Source organism: Petromyzon marinus, chromosome 15 (genome assembly GCF_048934315.1).
Source record: "Petromyzon marinus isolate PM22_M1 ecotype Great Lakes invasive population chromosome 15, UKy_Petmar_22M1.pri1.0, whole genome shotgun sequence".
Classification (NCBI taxonomy): Eukaryota; Metazoa; Chordata; class Hyperoartia; order Petromyzontiformes; family Petromyzontidae; genus Petromyzon; species Petromyzon marinus.
In genome coordinates this window covers 12,350,921-12,358,498 of record NC_133681.1, presented here as the reverse complement: position 1 = coordinate 12,358,498, position 7,578 = coordinate 12,350,921, and the positions used below count along the sequence as shown (strand labels likewise).

General features: G+C 43.7%; 1 long non-coding RNA gene across 1 annotated transcript; it reads left to right on the top strand.

Moving 5' to 3' along the window:
- Positions 1 to 570: 570 nt before the first annotated feature.
- Positions 571 to 4,292, top strand: LOC142924649 (uncharacterized). The gene is made up of 2 exons (XR_012941762.1): positions 571 to 1,758; positions 3,750 to 4,292. It is a non-coding gene; the product is annotated as an uncharacterized LOC142924649 (long non-coding RNA).
- Positions 4,293 to 7,578: the final 3,286 nt, after the last annotated feature.

Here is a 7,578-nt window from a genome sequence, read left to right as displayed (position 1 = left end):
TGAAAACGAATTATTTAGAATTGCTTTTTGTGTTTAGTTTATTGTCCTTCCCCCGCACCTCCCATTAGCACGGTTGACTATGTATGGTGCGAAAGACGTTCAATATCCAAACGTACATCACAGCTTTACAACGCAAAATTCCATCTAACTCCAGTGCAGCAGCCGATCTCTTTGCTCCATCTCCACGATGGTTTTGCTGATAGGGGCGTTTTCCTTATTTTGGCTGCCACTCTATTGTTAGTCTCCTGCAACGTGTCCTGCCCAGGTCCATTTACTTTCCTTTCTGTTTCTAAGCGTAACCTCAAACATTTTCCTCTCCACACTTCCTTCTGCACGTTTCAGCTTTTGTTCTGTTTTCTTTGTCATAGTCATTGTTTCTGAGTCCTCTTATAGAGGATAATACATACTGAATAAAAGTGTTCTCGTGTAGGTGCGTTGGTATATTAAATTTCATTATTGAGTTCTGTTTTCCAAAAAAATAATCGTTTGCCTTTGTATCTAATCTTTTTGATCCCCGTCTTCCTTCAACAACTGCCTGATGTATACCCATTCTGATGCGTGTTCCACTTGTCTTCCTCTGACATATACCTTCAATTGTTGAGCACACTCGCTCGACATTACTTTTGTTTTTCTTGAGCTGCCCTTTTGTTTGAAGGGCTTCATAACCATTTCTTGGTAAAAAACAAAAATGTTGTGATGCTGCTCATTTGCCAGAGTTCATTTCCATTGGTTGGAACAATGACTACATCCTCGGCAAAACTAAAGACGAGTCGGACTCGAAGTCGTTTTCACCATAGTTATTCACAGTGCCAATCGACGATGTTTTCCTAAAATTGGTTAGGAGAGATAAAGCCAAAAATATAAATGGACAACTTTATATATGTGCACAGTGTTGTGTATAGATGACTGGTATGTGACATAATCTAGCGATCGTGACGGAGTGCTGCCTGGTGTTAGGTAAGAGACGACGACTGAGGAGACTAATAAAAGTATTTCTGTGGTATTGTCTTTGGCTCTGTGCGATATTGATGAGGCTCGCTGACTCCTCCAACTCCAGTTATTCAATGATTGGTGATGACAAAAACCACTTAATGTTGATTTTATATATATACGTGACGATTTTTTTTTTAAAATATAGCTATTATACTGGAGAGAGTGTTGCTACAGTAGTAAACTGTGCTATGATTGAGAATGACTTTAAACTGCTTTTATCAGTGTTAAACGGAAGTGATAATCCTAATTCGCGTGTTAAGTGTCCACTTGGTGGGTGTAAAAAAAAAAAACACGAATGAAAATGAGAGTGGGAGAGTGCCGCTGGGGGCGGTCCAGGCTTGGGCCCGCTTTTCAAAAACCCAGCGATGTGAGGAGATGAGGAAATGACGAAAGTCGTGGCAGACAATTCTCATGAGGCCAATAGAGCAAAGAAATTGGTTGGGTTTCTGAGGTTAGGGAGCAGTGGAGGGGGGCTGTGGTGCCATCTCCCCCTCGATTATTTGTGGCGTCGGTGGTATTCGTGAGGAGCGGGGATGCTGGTGTCGGTCACGCTTTGCTCTTCTGTTCATTTTTTTTATTTAACCAGGTGACGGTGCTTGGAGAAAGGTGCTCTATTTTGTCAGGGGACAACTTCAATGGTGTCCTGTGTGTGACGTTAAACTGCGTCTGGCGGAGGTGGCCGGGTGATTCGGAGGTCAGAGCACGAAGCTCGTACCCGGAGATCCTGGGTTGACATTTGTTTTTCATCTCTACGAGCGCTTTTGGGTGAGACCCCACCCCAGACCGTTCACGCATGGACAGACAGATGGAAGGATGGGCAGTCAGGTGTCCACAGATACTACCTACACACTTGCAAATTTAATTGGAAAGAATAAACAAAATAAAAACTTCCTCATCTAAGAAAATAAATTTGAGCAAGGCAAAAGGGGGCCACCTCAACCATCATGGCTCAAGGGCCCTAGCAGGGTGGGAATGGTTGTAATATACCTGGCGTTGGGCAGAGAAATTAAGGTTTCTTGAAAAATAGTGATGTATGGGCGATTCAGTGGCATGTAATTTATCCATTTTAAATGTAGGCTATGACACGATAAAATATAACCGACGTCTTGTGAACGATGTCGCGGGGTCTTTATTGCACACTGTCGAGCAGGCAGAGCACGGTGTGAAATCCTCGCAGGAATTACAATGTGGCTGTGGGTAGATGTTAACTACCTCGCCTGGTATACAGCAGGTCGTGGGTTCGATCCAGACTCTGATGCCTGTATATATGGAATTTCCATAAACTCCCTGTGGTCACGTGGATTTTTTTATGGGGCCTCCGGTTTCCCCCCCTCCACATTTAGACCGATGCGTTTAGAGAATTTGGCTGCTAGAAATTTCTACGTGATAAGCCACTTGATTGAGCTATTATTTGTGGCCAGGTCGCTTCTGAAAAAGAGCTATATATTGTTCAGTGGACATTTCCTGTTAAAATACAAAAACATGTTTTAGTTTAGTTTAGAATTACCGACTCCATGCAAACAGGTTCCGTGGCAGGCACGTGACTCCTAATCTACCATACCACCCAGCTGATTAAGTGCCACACCTACCTAGAAAGTAAACCAATACAAAATGATTGCATTCACTGCAGCACTGAAACACAAAGCAGTCTTGCTTCAAAAACGGCCTTTTCAGCCCAGTTACCAATGTCTGTGCAAAAAACACCATCACAATAAATTTGGTTCTGCAATTAACTTGGCTGAATTCCAGCTTTGAAAGAAATGTATCAGTTTCACTGTCATGTGACAGAAAAAATCACTCTCCTCTGCAGAGTAGATGGGGGTAAAATTGCCACCCTCAATTGTGTGAAGGGATCTCAGAGGTAGCTCTGTGATATCCACTTCCGAGCACCATTCTCTAACATAGGGGGTTGCACTCCTCCTTGACGGAGATAGCACAATCAGAATAAAATTGGGGGGGGAAAGGTGATATAAAAACAAAATAAAATAAATTTAATTCAGTGTAGCATCGAACCAAAAATCAGGGCCTTGCTTCATGGACTAGCCTTCCAAGTCACATTTTTAAGATTTCAGTCTTGCTATGACCTACACGATTTTTGTTTTGTTTATTACACTTGTATCTGTAAGGCCAGGCAACATTTGTTTTGCCCATGAGTTTAAAATTTAAACAGAACTCATTGAATAAGGAGGCTAAAACGGTGAAACACAGAGAGCATGCCTTTCCTCTTCAGATAGCCTAGTTGATCATCGAAGGTCAAAGTTGGAAAGTGGAGAATGGCATGGTTGCCAGGGGCAGTTGGAGGGGAGGGGAAGTAGAGCGATCATTGAAGGATAGTGGTGGCTCGAGGACGCATTTAGTGTCGGGATGAGTTTCAAGTCTGTAAACCGACACGTGTGGTAGATATTGCGCACAATTACACCCAGTCGCGCGTAGCAGGAAGTAATATTAAACAGCACACAATCACCCAGAGATATTGGACCCAAGCTAAGCCAAAATGCAATTCAGCGACTGGTTGAAAAGGAGGAGCCTGAAAACATTCAGTATATCTCCATATATATAAAAGGCAAAGTTGTGAATGTGTGTCTGTTAAAAATGTTTAGCGTACTTCCCGACATGCAACAAACTTGAAATTTGCCATGTGGGTACTTTCCAGACTGTACACCATGCCGCGCTACGAACCCGGCGACCCGAGTTCGATTCCTGCTCACGGCCACCACCGGTAACGATTATTTTTACCGGTCCTGGGCCTCCCCTAGGTCGACTCAGCCTCAAAACGAGTAACTGGTGTGGCGTGTGAACATCGCCACTGGGGAGACAAAGGCGGCCGGGCGTGGTGGATCCAAGTCCCGGGCCAAGCCGGGTAGTAAAGCTAGTACTGCGTAGAGTAAATACATTGTCAGTTATATATTAGGTAATAAAATCATCATCGCCGTGGTCAATCCACTGCTGGATGAGGGTTCCCAAGCCGCCGCCACCACTTCTCAAGATCCTGCGATGTAACAATCCAGCCAGCACCACCAGCGCATGTACTCCAGCTGCGTTCATGCCTCAGTCTGCCCGCAGGACGTTCTCGCGGACACGTTCCATTCCTTAAGCTGTCGCTCCACTGTTATTCCTGATCATCCTGCCCACGCTCCGTTTGCTTTTCTTCACGGTTCGAATGCTGCCAAACCCTGCGTATTCTGCCATCCTTGTGTGCCTATTGCGATCCCCCTCAATGTAATTCCAAGCATGCATCTCTCCGTGCTATTTTACACGTAAATGAAATGATGCAGACATTAAAAAATACACATTGCCAATGGTGTGACCGTATTTTGTAGCTCTCTTCCGTTACCCTTTCATATCCTGCCTGAGCATGCATCACTGAGTTTTCAGTCAGCACTGATGCTGTGTGCATCACAGCCAGCAATATAATCTCGGCCGCCAGCGATGCACTGGAGTTCACTAAATCACTACAACACTTGCTTCTATCACCCACACGCAAAGGGACAACGATCCCTCACACAGACTCATTGGGAAAATTCTTTGGGCATACCTTTATTGAGCCCAGTATGTCACTAAAGGGGATGTTGTTGTTACTATGTGCACCGGGTACAAAGTTAATGCTGAGTCAACCTAGAGAAGGCCCAGGAAAAACTTTGTTATCATTTGCCCCTGGAATCAAAGGCAGGTCAGTAAATCATAGCGGAGTGCTCTAACCAACATGCCACGATGCCAAATAAAAGAAAACAAAATCCCCATTTAGCTTACGTGGACTGTTAAGGTAATATATGCGAGTGAGCACTTATAGTTGGCACAGCGCATGAGAAGGTGGTTGTGACCAGCACCATGCCCAGTCGCATTCGTATCTCCATTGCTGATGTGTACACACACGCCGTGCCATATACTTATTCAAGGCAGGTTCAGATATCGCTCGCCACTATGTATGTTTCCGTTGAACTTCTTTCACACCGTACGTAGCCAACCCCCGTATAGTCTTAACAGAGTGTTGTTAGCGAGTAGCACCTATGAAGGCCGGCAGGGCACACAAGGGGGTGGGTGGCCAACACCACGCCCGGCCGCCTTTGTCTCCCCAGTGGCGATATTAACACACCGTATCAGGTACTCATTTGAGGCTGAGTCGACCTAGAGGAGGTCCAGGACCGGTTCAGATAATTTTCACCGGCGTTGGCCGTGAGCGTGAATCGAACTCGGGTCACCAGGTTCATAGCGCGGCGCACTAACCGCTACACTACCGCTCCCCATAAACACACACACACATGCCGAAAACCATCCTTATCATTACAGGCTTAAGCCTCCAACTGGGAAGATACTGTTTGGGAAGACACGAGAGTGTGGCCTGGGTGACAAAGTTGGGTCAAAATAATGAAATATGTGAGCATTACGAAGCCAAGCGTACCCAATGAATGAGAATGAGGCTGTTACGGCTGAACAGCCAATGCAGAATTGCACTGTGGGGAGCACATTGTTTGTAGCAGCATTAAGTGAAACACAAAAAAAGTCATCAAACAGGAGCACAAGATGGTAAGACGGCCCACGATGTAGCTGATAATGTCCGAATAAAAGCCGAGTGAATGAACCACAGACACAAGCATCAGACATTGAACAGGATACAGTATCAGAACTGGATGAGGAAATATCTTTGTCTCTGGCCGGACACTTCATGGACACTCGGCCACTTAACACACAGTCAAAAGTTTCAACACAACAACTCAAAATGTGTAATAAAGCACACGAGTGTGCATATAAAACATCCCTCGGCATTTCCTGGAGCAGTGCACTGTGGTCCTCTTGTTTTACGTCACCATTAAAATCAATTTGAACAGATGTGACCGACTGACAGATAGACAACAGTAGACCAGTTTTGTCCTTGTTATGACTCATCAGCACAGTACAGTAAAGTCACCAATGCTCACGACTGCAAAGTCTGCCTTTGGAAACCGTACACATGGAGTGCCCACTTCTACACTATTGGGCCCATTAGCTCGGCAAATGGCAACAGAACTCTAATCTGGAAAGGCGAAAAAACCCCATCAGAACAGAATAATAGTGGCAGTTGTAAAACAATGAGTTTCCAACAACACACAAACACGTGTGCAAAAAAGCACACAGACTCTGTGGAGATGGAAAAAACAAATCACCCTGGAGTTCCTGTAGTGATTTAACAAATCATGTTTCCGGTTCTAAAGTGGACAATTCATTAATTGTTCATTATACTTATTACGTGAAAGACCACTGCAACAGCAGTATTTACAAGATGACGTCATGTTGAGCCAGTTGCATAACCTAATTCTTAGGTTTGTAAATTGTAAAAAATGGTTAGCTGATGGTGCTAATGATGATGATCATTTTGTTGTGTAATAATAAATTTATTACAAATAACGCAAATTGCATCTCAAATAACACTGAACATCGCAAACCTCTATATATAAAAAAAAAATGAAAATCATACCAGTACACCACAGAGGAACAAAACAAACTCGTTTAAGGGTAATTGAGGTGAACACAACACGGACGACAGCAAACACCCAAGATCTTGACATCAGAGAAAGTCTCGGGAACAATAATTGCGTTTTTATGCAGCATCGTTCGTGCAAAGAGCAGTCAAACTCATTGCAAAGTATAACAGCATTAGTTTGGCGTCAAACTGAATTTCACTATTTTGTTCCACGTTTAAATCTGTTAAAGAGAATAAACAAATAGTGAGTGCACTGAAATTAAACACCAGTTTTATTGCAGTCACATTTCACCATTGGCAAAGGTTCTAACCACGGAGAAGGCTTTCTTTCAGCGCCGTCCAGAGAATGTACAATCAATCGGCACGTCTTGCTGCAAATCCTGGCATGGATAACTCTCAATCCTAGTCGTAACACATTTGACTTAATATGCATTCAGGGACTGCACCAGCTGCTGTGGTGGAAGAACAACACTGACTTACAAAGATGCCCCCACTACCCAAAATGAAAGCTCATTAAATTTGTTTCTGTTTAACTTTAATATCGTCGGTTTAAACTTTATATTTTGAGCCCATGTGTTGTACTGGTAGAAGTGCATAATGTCTGTACAAAGTTAAATCATATTGGACAAGAAAAAAAACCTCTCCCATAATGTGTAGAAAAATACCGTGTTGACCTTTATGACATGACAACGTGCTTAGTGTGAAGAAAGTGAAGTCGCACTCATTGCACACAAAGTGCTTGCCACGAATGAACCACAATACCTTGCTGATCTTGTCAAAGAGCATAAACCATCACGCAAACTCCAGTCATCCTCGCAGCGGCTTTACGCTAAGCATCGAACAAAGACCCTCACTGCACCGCGTGCTTTTAGATGTGACCGTCTGGAACGCTCTTCCAATATGAGGAAACTACTGGAGCTATGCACTTTTAAATATAGATTTAAAACTCATGTCTTTAGAACTGTCTTTTGTGTTTAGTTTATTGTGCTTCCCCAAGCACCTCTGCTTAGCACGTGTGGCTACGTACAGTGCCAAAGATGTTCAACATACTGTATGTAAAGTGAGGGAAAAAATATTTTATCCCCTGCTGATTTTGTACGTTTGCCCACTGACAAAGATATGAGTAG